Source organism: Lathyrus oleraceus, chromosome 1 (assembly GCF_024323335.1).
Source record: "Lathyrus oleraceus cultivar Zhongwan6 chromosome 1, CAAS_Psat_ZW6_1.0, whole genome shotgun sequence".
Classification (NCBI taxonomy): domain Eukaryota; kingdom Viridiplantae; phylum Streptophyta; class Magnoliopsida; order Fabales; family Fabaceae; genus Lathyrus; species Lathyrus oleraceus.
Window position 1 is genome coordinate 142,197,141 of NC_066579.1, and position 22,606 is coordinate 142,219,746.

General features: G+C 38.3%; 1 long non-coding RNA gene across 1 annotated transcript; it reads right to left on the minus strand.

The window, feature by feature from the left end:
* Positions 1-20,886: 20,886 nt before the first annotated feature.
* On the minus strand, positions 20,887-22,378 carry LOC127122576 (uncharacterized). Its single transcript, XR_007803532.1, has 2 exons — positions 21,737-22,378; positions 20,887-21,312 (listed from the first exon to the last, which is right to left on the minus strand). It is a non-coding gene; the product is annotated as an uncharacterized LOC127122576 (long non-coding RNA).
* Between the last annotated feature and the right edge of the window lie 228 nt (positions 22,379-22,606).

Genomic DNA, 22,606 nt, shown 5'->3' on the forward strand with positions numbered 1-22,606 from the left:
TACATATACTTACACATTCGTCATAAACAGTTTGGACCGCTTCAACGACAGCCCCATCCTTCCCAACCCGAGCAGCCTTCCATAATACGTGCTCCGGAAGAGATGTTGCGTCACTTTTCTCCTCGGCTAGCTACACATTGAATTAGATTATAAGATCATCAATTATAACATATTGTGACAATGTATAAGCTCATAGCATTTGAATATACTCACAATTCTTTGTTGTAACCGTGCATATCCCGTACGCCCTTTTTTGTACGGATACGCGGGTTTTGATGCCCTTTTCCGATTTATGTCGCTTACTTCCTGGATAAAAAAGTTTAAGGCATATTAGAACCAAGTAACTTAACAATTGTATAATACCATAATTAATAGACATTACATGGAATTTTTCGTTTCTTCGTTTGGCGACAAAGTTATTCCATTCATCGGCTGAAATAATCTCAGCATACTTCATTGGCCGTTCTGCTTCAACAAATTTTCCTTCCTCATCCTTGAGAAATTTGTTGGACAAAAAGGATCGAAATCCTCGGAGTCTTTTTCCGGCCAATTGAATACAATATTTTTGCCGGCTTTCATCGATGTGAAAGGATCTCTAAAAAACATACACATGGAGTGTGTTATTATAAAGTAATATTATAACAATATATGGTCAACAAATAGTCAACAAAAAAAACATATAATAATATATGGTAAGTACCTGTATCTCCGACCATATTTTTTCTTTGCCAACCTTCAAGTCCGGACTTCTCCAATTATCACATGTAATCGGAATATGTTGTCGAACAAGGAAACCAATGTAACTTGCCAACATTGAACCGTTAGGCTCAATTAGTTGGTCTTCAGCACTCCAATGTACTTCAAATTTTACACCCTTGTCTCTTGCACGAATGATTGACTTCATAACAGTCAATCCTCGTTTGATTTCTTTTTCAACATTGTTACGTGATCCATTCGCGTCATGGGTATCGTCTTGGTTAGCCATTTTATCTGTAATATAGAAATGATTCAATAAGACCCAAGTAAGACAATGATTCAATACGTGAACACATTCATATACCTTCCATTTCTCATGCAAAAGACCTACTGCATGCAAAAGACCAATGCAAACTCACACACACCTACTGCATGCAAAAGACCAATGCAAACTTATGGTGTTTGGAACATGAACAAACTTGCATCCATAATCATCAAACTTCCAAGCACAAGCTCAAACACACTTCAAATGATATCAGTTTTCAATCAGAAATAAAAAACTCAGTTTGCCCTAAACAACATTAATCAACATAATGCACAAAATCTAAAACTAAGTTTAGAAAATGCCCTAATCAAACACATGAAGAAAGTGAATGGTAAAGATGGAGAATAGAAATACCTTTAAGATGACGGTAACGATGGAGAAGAAAGTGAACAGTGACGGTGGACGTGAACGTGAACGCAGCAGCAGAAAAAGGCGACGGCGACGACGACGGTGAGGGAGGGAGAACGAACGGAGGACGAGAGTAATCGCAGTAGACGGTGGACGCAGTAGAGAGAAAACCCAGTTACGTAAACGAAATAGCTTGTAGAGAGGGAAAATAAAGAGACATGAGGTATATGTTATAATTTTAATGTTTACTAAAGGGGACCTTAGAGGGCGCTTTTGTAAAAAAAGCGCCCTCTAAAGGGGGCCTAAGAGGGCGCTTCTGAAAGCGCTCTCTAAGGCTTTCCAAAAGCGCCTTCTAAACTGGAAATGTACATGGACTTAGAGAGCGCTTTTTTAAAAGCGCCCTCTAAGGGTAACCTTAGAGGGCGCTTTCACTAAAGCGCCCTCTATTGTTGTCCCTCCATTTCCTCATTATTTTTTTTTTGGCTTCACTTTAGAGGGCGCTTTGTTACAAAAGCGCCCTCTAAAGGGGGCCTAAGAGGGCGCTTCTAAAAGCGCTCTCTAAGGCTTTCCAAAAGCGCCTTATAAACTGGAAATGTACATGGACATAGAGAGCGCTTTTTCAAAAGCGCCCTCTAAGGTTACCCTTAGAGGGCGCTTTCAATAAAGCGTCCTCTATTGGTGTCCCTCCATTTCCTCATTATTTTTTCGCTTCACTTTAGAGTGCGCTTTGTTACAAAAGCGCCCTCTAAAGTGCGCTGTCTATTCCAATAGTATGCTCCTTATTTTTTCTCTTCACTTTAGAGTGCGCTTTTGTAATAAAGCGCCCTCTAAGGGGCGTTGTCTATTCCAGTTTTTGGCGTAGTGGCCTACGATTTGAATTTTGAATTCGGAGACTGTAATTCTTCATGAGATGTTGCAAAGGAGAAATCATGCAACTGTTGGTGAAACATGCTGCAGGCCAACCATTATGATTATTGGAAAAGGACATTGCTTCACCAAGGGTCGATACCTTGTGAAACAATATCAACATGGCCTATAAAAAGCATAAATCCGGATTCAGAATAAAATACACAAAATCCGAAAATCCTCAAAATAATTCCAGACACTCTTCGCTGCATTCGGGTTTTCGCCGGTCTTGCGCAAACTCGATAAGGCTGAATTATCCTGGGTATTCCTGCATCAGAACTCTAAGACAATCGAGAGTGCTTGAAATACTATAAGGAAAGTGTTGCTTTCGCGATTCAAGTCTGGATCCCTTTAATCTTTCCGAAATTTCTAACAATCTTATAGTATCTCAAATCATGGCCACTGACGCTTCTGTTTCGAGCATCAAACTGATGAACCAGGACCTTGTTAAGTTAGATCGTTTCGATGGACCAAACTATACCCGCTGGCAAGACAAAATGACATTTCTCCTGACCGCCCTGAAAATTCAATATGTCTTGGATCCTGATCTGGAGGCAATTCCAGAACCAACTGAGAATGACACTGATGAAGTAAAAAAGGAGAAAAAGAAACGAAAAGAAGATGAACTGCTTTGTCGTGGACACATCTTGAACACATTATCTTATCGTCTCTATGATCTCTACACCAATACTGCATCCGCAAAGGAAATCAGGAACGCACTCGAATTCAAATTCAAGGCCGAAGAAGAAGGTACGAAAAAGTTTTTAATATCTAAATAATTTGATTTTAAGATGTTGGATTCCAAGTCGATTCTTGCACAAGTACACAAGTTACAGGTTCTTGTGAATAAAATAAAAGCCATGAAAATTGACATTCCTGAAGCATTCCAAGTCGGTGCAATAATAGCAAAATTGCCACCTTCGTGGAAAGGATACAGAAAGAAATTGCTGCATAGTTCTGATGATTTTTTTTGGAGAAACTTCATAAACACCTTCATATCGAAGAGGAAACGAAGGATCGAGAAAAAACTGAGTCTGCTGGATTTGCTAAAGCAAATGTTGTTGCCTCTAAAGGAAAGAAAAAATATGATGGCATGAAAAACCATCTCGGCCCAAGGAAAGAACACAACAAGTTCAAAAATTTTGGCGGACCAAAAGGTACTAAAAGTGGTTGTTATGTATGTGGCGAACCCGAACATTATGCTCGAGATTGCAGGCACAATAAGTCCAAAAATGAGGTCAATGTTGTTCATGCCGATGACGACATAATCGCTACGGTAAGCGAAATTATGGCAATCAAAGGCAAAGTGCAAGGATGGTGGTACGACACATGTGCAACTGTGCATGTATCCTATGATAAAACAGCATTCAAAACCTATACCGAAGTCAATGATGGACAAGAAGTGAAAATGGGAAATGAAGTGCGATCTAAAGTCGTTGGAACAGGATCCGTCGAACTCAACTTCACTTCCGGAAAGAAAGTCACTCTTGTTAATGTGCTTCATGTTCCTGATATGAATAGAAACCTTGTTAGTGGGGACTTATTGGGAAAACCGGGTATTAAATCTGTATATGAATCGGGCAAATTAATACTGACCCGTAATGGTATATTTGTAGGAAAAGGATATTCCGCTGAAGGAATGATCAAACTTTGTACTACCGACAATATTATTAATGAAATTTCTAATTCTGCTTATATGCTTGAATCTATTTCCTTATGGCACTCTAGATTGGCACATATTGGTATTAGTACTATGAATAGACTAATTAAACCCGGTTTGATATCATGCAACATTCATGATTTCGGAAAATGTGAAATATGTGTTAAATAAAAAATGATAAAGAAAAACCTTTCAAAAAATGTTGAAAGAAAAACAAACGTGTTAGATCTTGTGCACTCTGATTTGTGTGAATTTAATGGTATGTTGACCCGTGGGGGGAACCGTTATTTTATAACGTTTATCGATGATTGCTCTAGGTTCACACATGTATATCTCTTAAAGCATAAAGATGATGCTTTTAATGCCTTTAAGACATATAAAGCAGAAGTAGAAAATCAATTAAGTACAACTATAAAAGTACTTAGGAGCGATAGAGGCGGAGAATATTTCTCAGCAGAATTTGATGCATATTGTGAAGAATATGGCATCATACACGAATGTTCTGCGCCCCGTACACCACAACAAAATGGCATGGCCGAAAGAAAAAATAGAACATATTAAGAGATGATAAATGCTATGTTAATGCATTCAGAATTGCCATTTAATTTATGGGGTGAAGCACTATTGTCCGCATGTCACATAATGAACAGGATTCCTTTAAAAACAACTGGTATTTCTCCATATGAGAAATGGAAAGGAAGACCACCAAGTATTGGTTATTTTAGAGTGTGGGGTGTGTAGCTTATTATAAGAACATGGATCCCAAAAGGACAAAATTGGGTCCTCGAGGAATCAGATGTGCCTTCATAGGATATGCACCAAATAGCAAAGCATACAAACTTCTAAATCTAGAGTCTAATGCAATTGTTGAATCCAGAGATGTGGAATTCTTTGAAAATCTCATCACAAAGGATAAGGGACCTGAAAATCCCACAATTGAAGAATCTCGTGACAAATATTCGACACGAATTGTTGAAACACAATCAGAACCAAGGAGAAGCAAAAGGGCACGAAAAACTAAGGATCTAGGACCAGATGAAATCAATTCCCAACTCATTTCTCTTTATTTAGTTGAAGGAAATAACAAGAATGATGTTCATAAAATTCCTATTATTCTTCAAGTAGAAGATGATTCGAAAACATATAAGGATGTAGTGGCTTCTAGGGACGCTTATTTTTGGAAAGATGCTATCCAAGATGAAATGGATTCAATTATGTCAAATCATACTTGGGAACTATTTGATCTTCCGAAGGGATCAAGACCCATTGGATGCAAGTGGGTGTTTAGAAAAAAGTATCATAGTAACGGTACATTAAACACCTACAAGGCTAGACTAGTAGCAAAAGGATTTAGACAAAAGGAAGGTGTCGATTATTTTGACACATATGCACCGGTAGCAAAAACTACGACAATTAGAATCCTGTTTGCACTAGCTTCCTTGAATAACCTTATTGTTCATCAAATGGATGTTAAAACAACATTCCTAAACAGAGATCTCGATGAGGAGATCTACATGGAGCAACCAGAAGGATTCATGCTTCCTGGAAATGAACAAAAGGTATGCAAACTTGTAAAGTCTTTATACGGTTTAAAACAGGCACCAAAACAATGGCATCAAAAATTTGACACCGCCATAATTTCAAATGGGTTTGTTCCAAACTCTTGTGATAAATGCTTGTACACAAAGGTGCGCGGAAGTGTTGTGATATTTCTATGTCTATATGTTGATGACATGTTGATTATCAGCAATGAAATGAATGGAATATTAGAAACAAAGAAATTTTTGACTTCCACATTCAAGATGAAAGATCTTGGACTAGTTGACACTATACTAGGGATCAAAGTAAAACGAAATAGTGGGGGTTATGAACTTAATCAAACACATTATATTGAGAAAATGTTGGAAAAGTTCAAACACCTAAACTTTAAGGAAGTAAACACTCCATTCGATCTTAGTGTCAAACTTCAAAAGAACAATGGGAGAACCGTGGCACAACTGGAATATGCAAGTGCAATTGGATGTCTAATGTGCTTAATGCAATGCACCAGACCTGACATAGCTTTTGCAGTTAGTAAGATGAGTAGATTTACTAGCAATCCAAATGATGAACATTGGAAGGCCATAACTAGGATTTTCGGATATTTGTTAAAGACCAAAAATCTTGGCCTTCATTATGGTAAGTTTCCTGCCATACTAGAAGGATATACCGACGCAAGTTGGATATCAAGTGTTGGAGATTATAAATCTACAACTGGGTGGATATTCACATTAGCTGGAGGTGCGATTTCTTGGAAAAGCAAGAAACAAACATGAATTACTCTCTCAACCATGGAATCAGAGTTTGTGGCTCTTGCGTCTGCTGGACAAGAAGCAGAATGGTTGAGGGACCTCTTATTGGAGGTTCCGTTAGCTAAAGACAATGTTTCAAAAGTATTGATGCATTGTGATAGTCAGGCCACCCTGGCTAGAGCGTTCAGTGAAGTATACAATGGAAAATCTAGACACATAGGTCTTAGACACTCTTTCGTGAGAAAAATGATAAAGGATGGGATCATTTCACTAACATATATACAAACAAGCTATAATTTGGCTGATCCATTTACTAAACCACTGGCCAGAGATTTAGTAAAGACTACCTCGAAAGGTATGGGATTAAAACTCCTTGAATAAGGGTTCCGACAATGATAGCAACCCAATCTGAAGTTAACACATCTTAACCTAAGATTCAATGGGTAACAACAAGTCGTTGATTCGGAAGTGTCGCACCTCAAAAAATGATAATGCGATCCCTCGCGATGGAACGCGGAAAAATGTTAGTTCGAAACAGAGTCGCCACCGAACTTTATTTATTCCAATGAAGGAATAGGAAAATATCGAGAAAACCTTTAGAAATAAGAATAATGGTCGTCGCAACCATATTCGGGTTTGGGAGTCGATTACGCAAGGGGAAGGTATTAGCACCCCTTACGTCCGTTGTACTCAACGGGAACCTTTTAGTCTGATTTTGCTATTTGACTGTTAATTGACTGTTTATCTGCTTGCTTCGAGTGATTAGAATTGATGATAGATATGGATGAAGACCTCAGGAGGGGGAAATGGGAGGTTTTTTATTAGTGTGCTCGCGAAGATACAACAATCTCCTGCCTACGTATCCTTATAGTGCAATAAGGAAATCAGAGCATTCGTAGTTCGAGCTACTACGAATATTTGGTGTGTTTTGTTTTGATGAACGACTGTGTAGGTCGACGTTCTAACGGCTAAACGCTGGCTTGTCTACTCTCGGTGGAGGCTCTAACACTGGTTTGTTGTGCGCATTAGAAAGGATTGACAGTGTTCTTTTGAGGTTTTGGTCACGCGGGGGTGACAAGTTGAATTGATGTGTTTGGGTGTTTTGGTTTCGATCGCTCGGGGGCGAGAAGTTAGGTTTGATTTGTTTGAGATGTTTTTTGAGGAACGACGAAAGATTGAGCAATGTGGTGTTCAGCAATCTTCCAATTCTTTCGAGGAATAATAAGGCGAACACCTTCTATTCCTTTTTCATTCAAATTATTTTGAAATTTTGTTTGCGGATGCTGAATATGCACGGTAGTGAGGCGTACGCCTCCTACTTGCTTATTCAAGAAATAATGAGGCGTGCGCCACCTATTCCCTTATCCAAGTTTATTTAGCGTGTTTTAGTCGGAAGCCGATAATCTGAGCAATATGGCGTACGCCAATTATTCAAATAATCGAGAGAGGGCGAGGCGTACGCCTCTCCTCTTTTATCATCCGAATTTTAAATTGTAAAAGATATGTCTTTAGATGTTTGTATGTGATTTGCGAAAATAGTTTGAATTTATTCGATTGTGTTTTAATTTGATGACGAAGATTCGAGCAATGTGGCGTACGCCAATTATTCGAATAATCGAAAGATAGTGAGGCGTACGCCTCATATCCTTTTTTCATCAAATATGGAATAAAAAGGATTTGGAATTTGTAGTTGATTTAGAAAATGTGGTTTGAAATTGTATGATTATTAGGGTTTTATTTGAATGACAAAAATCCGAGCAATATGGCGTACGCCAATTATTCGAATAATCGAGAGATAATGAAGCGGATGCTCACTATTTTCCTTTTCATTCAAAGATTAATAGAGCTTTTAGAATTTATAATTAATTGGGGGAGTGATTTTAATTTTATGGAGTTTTAGGGTTTTAAATGAATGACGAAAATCCGAGCAATATGGCGTACGCCAATTATTCGAATAGTCGAGAGATAGTGAAGCGGAAGCTTACTATTCTCCTTTTCATCCCAATGTTTATGTTTAAAAGAGAAAATTCTTTTGAAATTGAATGGTTTGGAAAAAAGGTTTGAATTCATGTTTATAAATGAAATGAGTTTTATTTAGTGTATTATTTCATCTACTCGATTAATCAATAACCAAGTAGGTTTCATTGTAAGGAAGCCCAAGAGTAAGCTATGTGAGGTTGATGGCGATGCGAAGAGCAATCGACTTACAAGGGTGTTTTAAAATGGGCTCGATATTTGGATCGAGAATTGTGATTTGTGCTTTTTGAAATTGGTTTGAATTGGAAGCGATTATGATAAAGTAATTTAATCAATATTTAATTGACAAAGGTATTTGATTAGCATTTAGACAAACTACCTAATTGACCCAATCAAAATCCCAAATCAAAATCACTTGATTAACTATAATTTCCAAGGTAATCAACCGTCACAACCAAATAATTTAAACAAACTTTGAATTAATCAATCAATTTAATTAACACAAATTTGATTTAGAAGTGTCTAAAACAAGGTGTACACAATGTGCTCAACACATCAAAAATCTCGTACTTGTGAGTCGAAATTCCAACTTCATCATAATTGAATTGAAATCACATAGAAAACACCATGGTTATGTACACTACCTATTTACTGAACGTTAACAACAATGCCATATGATTAGAGTAGACTTATATATACACTATAAAATCCATTAGGCAATTAATAATCCAATTTAAATTTTAGCAATAAAAAAACCAACATGCATTTGAGAAAGTCGTTGTAAACCATCCATGTGATTAATAGAATTCTGATAATGCCGTGGGCTAACAACTCATTTGCACCAACAAAGTGATCCAACCACAAACTAATCTAATAATTCAAGAGCAGAATTTTAATACAGTTCCCACTTAAAATATCTTCCCAAATACAATCCAAACTGAAACTCGCATAAGTTGTGTATAAGCACATTGGTATTCATAACCAAATCTCAATTCAAATGAAAATGAACGAGATACTACAATAACTATAAACTTCACAGGCAATACAAAACAAGTCCTTGTGATATAGCCAAAACAAGTCATAATCAAGAATCATGATATACGTTAAATATGTACAATAAAATGGTATCAAAGTGTATCACCGCAAATTGTGATTGTATACAGGGCTATTGTAGTATTGACACAAATGTACACTCACCCCAAAATATACTTCGACATAAAAGTATACGGAATCGAAACGGATTTAGACACCATATAGTCAGCATGACAATAGAATCCTACCGAAACATAAATGGATATAGCAGTATTAAATCAAATGCAGAAAACAGAATGAATTATGATTATTTACAATGCGGTTCTAATGACATCAGATCCACACTTTTACCCTAAAACACATGTTTTAAATCCTAAAAATAAAAAAATAAAAAAAATAGTGCAACACAGTAAAGAAATTGAAACGAGCAAGGCCATGTAATAAACCAAAACAACAGAGCGAATACTATAATCAACTCTAATAAACAACGGTAACAAATCGGTAGCGAAAATGTTGACCGAATGAAAAACAGAGTAAACCGTAACAAAATCTAAGCGGACCCCCAGACATGCATCAAACAGATTTTGATTTGAACAAATAAAAACAAATAACTAAGAACATAATCAAATCATCAAACGTCATCAGTGCAACCAACCGAGTTATAATACCGCAAACGAAAACCGAGTTTGTTGCATGCGTGAGGATCTGGGCCCGCACCGATGTCGAAGAGCTAAGAGAGGGCTTGTTGTTGTTGTTGTAGCATCGTGTTTGGACTCTTGCTGGAATAGAAAGCATGGTGATTTACGGCGGGATCCGTCGGGAGTGGTCGAAGCTGAGTACTGGCGTGAAGGAACTTGCAGATCGGTGGTTCTGTGGTTGGATTTGAAGGGTTTGTTTTGAAGGTGAAGAGGAAGAGGTAGGGCGAAGTAGCGTGAGGGAGTTATTGAGAGAGAGGTGTAGTGGCTGCTGGCGAGTGAAGGTTGTTGAGTGAGAGAGGAAGAAGGGTTTAGCGGCGGTAGAGGCGATTGTTGTGGTTCGTGTGGTGGTTTTGGGTTGTTCACGGTGGTGAATCCGTGGCGGCGGTTGAAGGTCTGAAGAATGGCCGAGAGATAAGGAAGATGAAGGGATTGTGAGGATTGAAGGTTGTTGAGTGAGGGTTTTGAGAGTGAGTGAAGAGGGTTTTTGTGGGAGAATCCGTTTTCAGAATGGAGAACCGATTTTTTTGCGGGAGCGTGTGAAATGGAGTGAGGGCATACTGAGTGGGGGGAGATTTTCTGTTTTAGAGAGTGAGGTGGAGAGTGAGTGGCGTGAGGTGTGTGAAGAAAGGAGAGTGGGGTCGTGAATGAACGCGTGGCAAAGAGTGAAGAAAGGAGTTTCTATTTTTTATTTTTATTTTTGTTATTATATTTTTTATATTTTTGAATATTAATACACAAAATGTTAATAAAATAAAAATAAATTTAAACTAGATATTTAAATAAACCCTATTTAAGTATGCTGATTTTTGACAATAAATCAAAGAAAAAGTAATTAAATAAGTAAATAAGAATTAGATTGAATAATAAAAAAAATGAATGCAAAAAATGATCGAAAAATTAAGCTTAATGCACTACGACGATCAGCACAAAATGTGTTTATTGAGGAAATACAACATTTCTTTAAATTTTAATGATTCAACCGATTTGTCTGTATTCTCAAATGAATTCATTCTGACTGACGTTCTAGGCATTATTCATGATGCAATGTGTGTCATGCTATGTGTATGATGCAAAAATAAAAATGAAATCGATTGTATGAAAAAAAAATTAAATATGCCCGGACAAAATTGGGGTATGACAGCTGCCCCTATTTAATTAACTTGAACTTAGAAGGTAAGAATGACAATGGTCTTCATACATTCGTGGTGGAAGGTAATTAAATACGAAAAGATCCAAATTTTGTCCTTTGAAATGCAATGGTGAAATGCAGACGGAAAATGCAATGGATTCTAACAGCACCGAGGTAATAGGGGTAGAATGCCAAATCAATGCCAACCCTCGAGTCGACATTCAATCCTTGCACAGGTCGTTATTGTGGTAAAGCCAAAAACTGAACATGTTTTCTGGCACCAAAAGGATGACAGCAGAATTAATTGCTATCACCTAAATGGATGATAGGAATTCACCATGATTTACAGGATCGTCATCGCCAAAAGGATGATGGATAAACCGAGCTTTCAAAAGTAGTCATCACCAAAAGGATAATGGTTTACTGTGGATACAACAACGATCGCCATCACCAAAAGGATGATGGTAAGATCAATGATAAGTCTCGCTATCACCAAAAGGATGAAAGTTAGACACAATCCAAAGATTTTCATCACCAAAAGGATGATGTCTGTCACCAAAAGGATGATGGTTATTCTGATAAAGTTTCCATTAACAGAGAGTATAATATCAAGGTTATCACCAAAAGGATGATAGTTAACTCATCAACTTCAAGGATCACCGTCACCAAAAGGATGAAGGTAAGATCCAACAACCAAACTTGTTATCGCCAAAAGGATGATAATAAATCAAATAACTTCAATGATCACCATCACCAAAAGGATGAAGGTATAGTCACACAACAAACTTGTTATCACCAAAAGGATGATAATAAGTCGAAACTCAATAATCACCGTCACCCAAAAGGATGAAGGTAAGACCAATAACAAAACTTGTTACCACCAAAAGGATGATAATAAGTCAAAACGATCACCATCACCAAAAGGATGAAGGTATAATTAAAAACAAAACTTGTTACCACCAAAAGGATGATAATAAGTCACACAACTCAAATGATCACCATCACCAAAAGGATGAAGGTAGGATCAAGACACAAACTTGTTATCACCAAAAGGATGATAATAAGTCAACAATCACCATCACCAAAAGGATGAAGGTAATGTCAAACGACAAAACTTGTTACCACCAAAAGGATGATAATAAGCACACACGCAATTGATCACCATCGCCAAAAGGATGAAGGTAAGATCAAGACAAAACTTGTTATCACCAAAAGGATGATAATAAGTCAACAATCACCATCACCAAAAGGATGAAGGTATAATTAACGACAAAACTTGTTACCACCAAAAGGATGATAATAAGCACACACGCAATTGATCACCATCACCAAAAGGATGAAAGTAGGATCAAGACCCAAACTTGTTATCGCCAAAAGGACGATAATAATTCAACAATCACCATCACCAAAAGGATGAAGGTATTGTCAAACGACAAAACTTGTTACCACCAAAAGGATGATAATAAGTCAATAACCTTAAATATCACTGACACCAAAAGGATGACAGTAAGATCAAACAAACAGAACTTGTTATCACCAAAAGGATGATAATAAGGACAGAACTTCAAAACTTGTTATCACCAAAAGGATGATAATAAGCTGAAACAGACTCAATGATCGCCATCACCAAAAGGATGAGGGTAAGATCAAAACAAAACTCGTTATCACCAAAAGGATGATAATGAGTCCATAACTCACATGGTCACCGTCACCAAAAGGATGAAGGTAAGACCAATCAACGAAACTTGTTATCACCAAAAGGATGATAATAAGTCAATAGTCACCATCACCAAAAGGATGAAGGTACTACAAACAACAAGACTCGTTATCACCAAAAGGATGATAATGAATCAACAATCACCATCACCAAAAGGATGAAGGTGGGATTGTAACTTCGAAACTCGTTACCACCAAAAGGATGATAATAAGTTATAATAACTTCAAGTATTGCTGACACCAAAAGGATGACAGGGGGATTGGACTTTCCAAATTTCACCATCACCAAAAGGATGACAGCTTAAACTGAACTCCATAGTCTCTATCACCAAAAGGATGACTTTAGATTGAACTGGACGTCATCACCAAAAGGATGATGGTTGAACCAAAATGACAAGGATCCTTATCACCATAAGGATCTCCGACACCAAAAGGATGACGGTAAGCTGTAGTAATTGCAGAGGTTGTCATTCACCAAAAGGATGAAGGTTGGACCAAAACTTCAAGGATCTTTGACACCAAAAGGATGACAGTAAGATCACAAATGTCAAGAATTTACCATTACCAAAAAGGTAACGGTTATTGTAAACAGGGTGATGATTAATATTATTCCTCAATGGTCTTTCACCAAAAGGATGATAGTGAGAAAAATATTGGAAAAATAAGGCTACTGTCAAAGTTCAGTGGACCTGATTTGTTAGGTAGTATTGGAACATTGCTGGGTAAGACTTGCTTGGGGTATCAACAACAAAAGGTTGCAAAACCAATATTCTCTGGAGAGATGTAATTTCTATCAACAAAAGGTTACATGAAACGACTCATTGAGGGACGCTCAACGCGAAACAGGGTAAGTGTTTGGAGAAACATTATTTGACTAAGCTGAGGATAACATCTTATCAACAAACGGTTGAAAGATGTAACTCAATGGGGAACGCCCGATAGTAAGGTAGGAACTCAATTAGAGGAGGTGACAATGACTCGACTGAAGGTTGTCCTGGATGCCTACGACTAAACCTTGGATTTTGATTTGTGCAATATGCATAAATGTCATGTATGCATTATGTATGAGGTGATGCATATGATGTATGTGATGCATGCGATGCATGTTTGAATGCGAAGAATGATTGGTTTTCTTGGGATTGCCCCCCTTTTCAAAGGCAATGTGTTTTCTGGAAACCAATGTTGGTTGTATTTGTTTTTGTGTGGGTGCCAACAAGGTGGACTTTGGCTTTTCTGGTAATTGTCAATGTGGATTGTATTGTTGGTTGGTAAAGGGATCTGACTGCCCGACACTCGGTAGTTGATGATGTGATGAACACGCAATAGGTGTGGATATGCTTGGTGCCCCAAGTTTGATTTCTTGCTGATATATTGTGTATTTATCTTTGAGAAGATCTCGATTTCTTCTTCTGAAGCATTTGACCAGCCTGTGACTGAGCATAGCGACGTGATCAACGCATGTTGGTTGTGCTTTTGATGGGCCCTAAGGGTTCTTGTCAAGATGTGACATTGTACTGGTATGAACTTTCGACATTTGGGTGGTGAATTCAAGCAATTACTAGTGTCTGACGCAATCTGCTTGATTGCCTTGAAGATATGAAGGGAACTTGCCCCTTGCAACTTGTCTTTCCCCTGGCTGTAGGGTATCAAATGGAATTCTCCCTGAAAGGAAACCTTAGGAATGACTATCCCATGACACGGTCTGAGTCTGATTCCTTCAATGTTTGATTTTGGCAATGGTCTGCCCCTGATTAGCCTCTGGGACTTGCCCCTGATTGGTTGAATATTGAAGTGTTTTTTCCTCCCTGATCGACCGATACCTGGAGATTTGTCTTATACTGACTTCTTCTTAAGTCAATATAATCAGAAAGATGCCATGCCCCTAATTCATAGGATGGTCTCGATTTGTGTCAGCACCAAGGATCAAGTGCCTCTTGAACTGCCCCTTTGTTGGAATTTTCTTGATGTCAAGTACTGACTGGCAATTAAGAATTGTTATCCATGAAATGGTGATTTTAATGCAACAGTTATGCAAGTTTTGAAAAATAATCATTCATTTGGAGTGTTGTGGTGGTGTGTGGCGAGTGGATCATGTGTCCTATCGCGGTGCTTGATTTAGCTAGTGTGTGAGTGATATAGTGAGAATAGAATATTAGCAAATCTCTAGGAGACAGCTTACTCAACCTCGCTATAGTATGCTTTCAGAACAAACCTTACTTCAATTAGTTCTTTTGAAGGTTGTAACGTGGCTTGGTTCATGGTTATTGAAACAAAGGATATAAGGCTCAAAGTTTATTTTAACCCACCCTTTCTTCATGATGATCTCCAATCCTATGTTCAGTTAATTCACACACACTCGTTTTTTACAGGTGTAAGGATAAAGATGGTGATTCAAAGTCAGAATGGCAGTCACCTTATTTCGTTTTTTGGATGTCGGTGACCTTTTGATTTTGGTATGGTGGTCACTGAATCTTGTTTTGTTTTGTTAGAGACTTTCATTGTCTCTTTCGATTTTTATTTTGATCCCTAACTTTTGCATGGACCGCTTTGTTTGAAGCTTTAATCCATCGGGATTGCCCCAGTTTTTGCCTAAGTCTCCTTTTTGGACTTAGCGGGCTTTTTCTTTGATTGTTTTTTTTTGAATTTGTGACTGCCAAGTCATTGGTCATTGAAGAACAAAAGACCTAAAATTTGGATTTGTATGGTTTCTTTGACACTTCAGGATGTGTGTGAAGAATGTCATATGGTTGATCCTTGTATGGGATATTTCATCTTGTAATTTGAATGTGTAGTCAGATTAACTGAACACTACCCTGCCCCTAGTTAAGTGTAAGGGTTTTTTAGATCTGAAAGAAACTCCTACTTCTAGGCTCGAAGTGGTTGACTAGGGATTAACTCCTTATCTCTCCAGTGTTTGGGGATTTGAAACAATGCCTGTACATCATTAGCAGGATTTTATCCGAAAGCATACAATCATCAATTATGAGTATTTTGTTTTCGTCATCCTCCTTCCAACATTTACTAACAATAGTGTGATAAAGGAGGTGAAGTGGAAAAGTATGTGTTTGTGATTTGTAAATGTGATAGATGAGTGAATATGAAAGATTGATTCAAAGCATGCATAATCATCCCATTAATAAGACCAAATACAAATAACAATGTTTAAAGCATATGGTACTTAAACAAACAAGATCAAATTACAAGAATGCAAAAATGGTAAAACTGGCATAATGATCGCCTTCATTCAAATGAACAGGCCTTCATCTTTGGATTCTTCGTTGGGGAGTTGTTCTGCTTTTTCAGGCTGGTGAGGAGCTCTAACTTCGAGCTTCATTGTGCTCTGCATGCGCCGACATGGGATTTGTTGCAACGTTTGGCCTCAGTGGCGTGAATGTAAGTGCCTTACTATCAATCAGGTCCTGGACCTTGTGCTTGAAAGCCTTACAGTTCTCTATTGTGTGCCCTGGGGCACCCATGTGATACTCGCAGTGAGCATTGGCGTCGTAGCCTGGAGGATATGGTGGAGTTGCAGGTGTTATCTCCTTTAGAACAATCGATCCATCCTTTAGCAGGTAGGGAAGGATCTTGCTGTATGACACTGGCAAGGGATCGAAATGTCTTTCTGGCCTCCTTGCCCTATGCTGGTTAGGTGGACGTGGTTGAGCACGTTGATGTTGATTCTGATGTTGTTGTTGGTAAGCCGGCTGTTGATGAGGCTGTTGATATTATTGTTGATATCGTTGTTGATAGGGTGGCTGATATGGTGTAGGGATGACCGCGTCAACTTGATGATAAGGCGTAGGAGCATATGAAGGTGCCCTATATCCTCCTCCTCCCATTATGGCGTTGGTCTGCCCTTCTGGCTTCTTTAAGAGATTGGTATAGGGTTTCTTCATCCCACTTGAAGCATTAGCAGCACAAGGTAGCTTCCCCTTCTTGATTTGGCTCTCGATTCGTTCTCCCACAGAGACCACCTCAGCAAAAGTTGGGAAGCTGGACCCTACCATTTTCTCCATGTACTGGGTGTGCATAGTTCCCATAAACATATCGATTAGCTCTTTGCCAAGGAGAGGAGGTTGGACACGAGCAACTAGCTCTCTCCACCGCTGAGCGTATTCCTTAAATGACTCATTATTGCGTTGAGTCATGTCTTGCAGTTGTGTGCGATTGGGTGCTAGATCAGTGTTGTACTGATAATGCCTGAGGAAAGCTTCAGCAAGGTCTCTCCATGATTGGACCTGCCCCCTCTCTATTTGCATGTACCACTCCAAGGATGCCCCACTGAGACTATCTTGGAAGTAATGAACCAAGAGTTGATCATTACTAATGTGGGCGGCCATTTTGCGGCAATAAGCTCTGAGGTGTGTTCTCGGGCAGTTGATCCCTTTATACTTGTCAAAGTCTGGGACTTTGAATTTCTGCGGAATCACGAGTCCTGGAACCAGGCACATATCAACGGCGTCCAAACCGGGAGTAGTGTGAACCTCTAAAGACTTGAATTTCTCTTCCAGAGCATGGAGTTTATCAACACCTGGGTCTGGGAGACCTCCAACAGCAGGTTTGGTAGGTTGTGGCATGAAGAAGGCGTCATATGGATCTTCATCACCTATCACAGATCCGTGTCGAGCAGATGTAGCAGAATGCTCATGGGGGTTCATGTTGACCATGGGAACAGAAATAGGGATTGGTCCTCCTCTAGGATGATTAGGGTTACCATCAAGTTCAGTTACTCCAGGAATGCTAAGTGATGGCGATTCCAACTGGGCAACAACTCTTCTGGCTTCGGCGCTAGTCTCAACATCCTTTTCCTTCTGGGCCAAGAGTAACATGGTTTCCAACAAGCGATCCATCTTTGCCTGCATGGAGTCAATGTCGGTCCTCATTGAAACTTGATTTGCTTCAAGCTATTCGAGTGTCATCCTGTAGTTGCGGCGTGTCTCGTACCGGTGTCGAGTAGTCAGCGTTACTGGACAATGGGTAGAAGATGGTGTAAGTTTTTGTTTCTGAGGAATGATATGCAATGCATGTTTATGGTATGAAAATGCATGAAATTCTGCCATGTTTTGCAGAGGAATACATACTCAAAATTATCCACATGTCAAGTACATCAGTATAACTGGAAGAAGCAAAGGTTTCTCTGATTGCAAGAAATTCCCCAAAGGTAGGTACTAAAGTTATGTTTTCAAGGAAGGAACTTAGACTCACGGATCAAGTTCAAAACTTCCTCGCAATGGTGGGCTAGCCACATCGTGATGGGAGTTCTGAAATGATCTAATCTAAGTGGGATTCTCGTATTGTACGAACAGGGTGTAGACCCTTCGGTTCAATACTACATAATCACTGATCATTAAAACAAAACCTGGGTTTAAGGCGAGGTCCCTAGAGTCACGGATCGTGTTTAGAACCTCCCCCACAATGACGGCCTAGCCATATTATGATGGAAACTCCAAACAGATCTACTCTAGGTGGAGTCTTCGTATTGTCCCAATGAGGTGTACACCCCCCGGTTCAATACTACACAACTCCGGGTTCTAAGTTTTTCTCGAAGCTCGGGTATAAAGCTTGTCTCACAACATACATCAGATCCCATATTATAGTATCAAAATACATTATAACACAAGTAATCAGAATAAAATACATAGAGATAAATAAGGAAAGAAAGAATATCTTCCAACAATCATAGCAAAATCAAACTAAGTTAGGCTAGACTCTCTCTTGCTTGGAGCAGGGTCCCCAGCAGAGTCGCCAGTCTGACGCACCTCAAAAAATGATAATGCGATCCCTCGCGATGGAACGCGGAAAAATGTTAGTTCGAAACAGAGTCTCCACCGAACTTTATTTATTCCAATGAAGGAATAGGAAAATATCGAGAAAACCTTTAGAAATAAGAATAATGGTCGTCGCAACCATATTCGGGTTCGGGAGTCGATTACGCAAGGGGAAGGTAATAGCACCCCTTACGTCCGTTGTACTCAACGGGAACCTTTTAGTCTGATTTTGCTATTTGACTGTTAATTGACTATTTATCTGCTTGCTTCGAGTGATTAGAATTGATGATAGATATGGATGAAGACCTCAGGAGAGGGAAATGGGAGGTTTTTTATTAGTGTGCTCGCGAAGATACAGCAATCTCCTGCCTACGTATCCTTATAGTGCAATAAGGAAATCAAAGCATTCGTAGTTCGGGCTACTACGAATATTTGGTGTGTTTTGTTTTGATGAACGACTGTGTAGGTCGACGTTCTAACGGCTAAACGCTGGCTTGTCTACTCTCGGTGGAGGCTCTAGCACTGGTTTGTTGTGCGCATTAGAAAGGATTGACAGTGTTCTTTTGAGGTTTTGGTCACGCGGGGTGACAAGTTGAATTGATGTGTTTGGGTGTTTTGGTTTCGATCGCTCGGGGGCGAGAAGTTAGGTTTGATTTGTTTGAGATGTTTTTTGAGGAACGACGAAAGATTGAGCAATGTGGTGTTCAGCAATCGTCCAATTCTTTCGAGGAATAATAAGGCGAACACCTTCTATTCCTTTTTCATTCAAATTATTTTGAAATTTTGTTTGCGGATGCTGAATATGCACGGTAGTGAGGCGTACGCCTCCTACTTGCTTATTCAAGGAATAATGAGGCGTGCGCCACCTATTCCCTTATCCAAGTTTATTTAGCGTGTTTTAGTCGGAAGCCGATAATCTGAGCAATATGGCGTACGCCAATTATTCAAATAATCGAGAGAGGGCGAGGCGTACGCCTCTCCTCTTTTATCATCCGGAGTTTAAATTGTAAAAGATATGTCTTTAGATGTTTGTATGTGATTTGCGAAAATAGTTTGAATTTATTCGATTGTGTTTTAATTTGATGACGAAGATTCGAGCAATGTGGCGTACGCCAATTATTCGAATAATCGAAAGATAGTGAGGCGTACGCCTCATATCCTTTTTTCATCAAATATGGAATAAAAAGGATTTGGAATTTGTAGTTGATTTAGAAAATGTGGTTTGAAATTGTATGATTATTAGGATTTTATTTGAATGACAAAAATCCGAGCAATATGGCGTACGCCAATTATTCGAATAATCGAGAGATAATGAAGCAGATGCTCACTATTCTCCTTTTCATTCAAAGATTAATAGAGCTTTTAGAATTTATAATTAATTGGGGGAGTGATTTTAATTTTATGGAGTTTTAGGGTTTTAAATGAATGACGAAAATCCGAGCAATATGGCATACGCCAATTATTCGAATAGTCGAGAGATAGTGAAGCGGAAGCTTACTATTCTCCTTTTCATCCCAATGTTTATGTTTAAAAGAGAAAATTCTTTTGAAATTGAATGGTTTGGAAAAAAGGTTTGAATTCATGTTTATAAATGAAATGAGTTTTATTTAGTGTATTATTTCATCTACTCGATTAATCAATAACCCAGTAGGTTTCATTGTAAGGAAGCCCAAGAGTAAGCTATGTGAGGTTGATGGCGATGCGAAGAGCAATCGAATTACAAGGGTGTTTTAAAATGGGCTCGATATTTGGATCGAGAATTGTGATTTGTGCTTTTTGAAATTGGTTTGAATTGGAAGCGATTATAATAAAGTAATTTAATCAATATTTAATTGACAAAGGTATTTGATTAGCATTTAGACAAACTACCTAATTGACCCAATCAAAATCCCAAATCAAAATCACTTGATTAACTATAATTTCCAAGGTAATCAACCGTCACAACCAAATAATTTAAACAAACTTTGAATTAATCAATCAATTTAATTAACACAAATTTGATTTAGAAGTGTCTAAAACAAGGTGTACACAATGTGCTCAACACATCAAAAGTCTCGTACTTGTGAGTCGAAATTCCAACTTCATCATAATTGAATTGAAATCACATAGAAAACACCATGGTTATGTACACTACCTATTTACTGAACGTTAACAACAATGCCATATGATTAGAGTAGACTTATATATACACTATAAAATCCATTAGGCAATTAATAATCCAATTTAAATTTTAGCAATAAAAAAACCAACATGCATTTGAGAAAGTCGTTGTAAACTATCCATGTGATTAATAAAATTCTGATAATGCCGTGGGCTAACAACTCATTTTCACCAACAAAGTGATCCAACTACAAACTAATCTAATAATTCAAGAGCAGAATTTTAATACAGTTCCCACTTAAAATATCTTCCCAAATACAATCCAAACTGAAACTCGCATAAGTTGTGTATAAGCACATTGGTATTCATAACCAAATCTCAATTCAAATGAAAATGAACGAGATACTACAATAACTATAAACTTCACAGGCAATACAAAACAAGTCCTTGTGATATAGCCAAAACAAGTCATAATCAAGAATCATGATATACGTTGAATATGTACAATAAAATGGTATCAAAGTGTATCACCGCAAATTGTGATTATATACAGGGCTATTGTAGTATTGACACAAATGTACACTCACCCCAAAATATACTTCGACATAAAAGTATACGGAATCGAAACGGATTTAGACACCATATAGCCAGCATGACAATAGAATCCTACCGAAACATAAATGGATATAGCAGTATTAAATCAAATGCAGAAAACAGAATGAATTATGATTATTTACAATGCTATTCTAATGACATCAGATCCATATTTTTACCCTAAAACACATGTTTTAAATCCCAAAAATATAAAAATAAAAAAAATAGTGCAACACAGTAAAGAAATTGAAACGAGCAAGGTCATGTAATAAACCAAAACAACAGAGCGAATACTATAATCAACTCTAATAAACAACGGCAACAAATCGGAAGCGAAAATGTTGACCGTATGAAAAACAGAGTAAACCGTAACAAAATCTAAACGGACCCCCAGACATGCATCAAACAGATTTTGATTTGAACAAATAAAAACAAATAACTAAGAACATAATCAAATCATCAAACGTCATCAGTGCAACCAACCGAGTTATAATACCGTAAACGAAAACCGAGTTTGTTGCATGCGTGAGGATCTGGGCCCGCACCGATGTCGAAGAGCTAAGAGAGGGTTTGTTGTTGTTGTAGCATCGTGTTTGGACTCTTGCTGGAATAGAAAGCGTGGTGATTTACGGCGGGATCCATCGGGAGTGGTCGAAGCTGAGTACCGGCGTGAAGGAACTTGCAGATCGGTGGTTCTGTGGTTGATTTTGAAGGGTTTGTTTTGAAGGTGAAGAGGAAGAGGTAGGGAGAAGTAGCGTGAGGGAGTTATTGAGAGAGAGGTGTAGTGGCTGTTGGCGAGTGAAGGTTGTTGAGTGAGAGAGGAAGAAGGGTTTAGCGGCGGTAGAGGCGATTGTTGTGGTTCGTGTGGTGGTTTTAGGTTGTTCGCGGTGGTGAATCCGTGGCGGCGGTTGAAGGTCTGAAGAATGGCCGAGAGATGAGGAAGATGAAGGGATTGTGAGGATTGAAGGTTGTTGAGTGAGGGTTTTGAGAGTGAGTGAAGAGGGTTTTTGTGGGAGAATCCGTTTTCAGAATGGAGAACCGATTTTTTTGCGGGAGCGTGTGAAATGGAGTGAGGGCATACTGAGTGGGGGGAGATTTTCTGTTTTAGAGAGTGAGGTGGAGAGTGAGTGGCGTGAGGTGTGTGAAGAAAGGAGAGTGGGGTCGTGAATGAACGCGTGGCAAAGAGTGAAGAAAGGAGTTTCTATTTTTTATTTTTATTTTTGTTATTATATTTTTTATATTTTTGAATATTAATACACAAAATGTTAATAAAATAAAAATAAATTTAAACTAGATATTTAAATAAACCCTATTTAAGTATGTTGATTTTTGACAATAAATCAAAGAAAAAGTAATTAAATAAGTA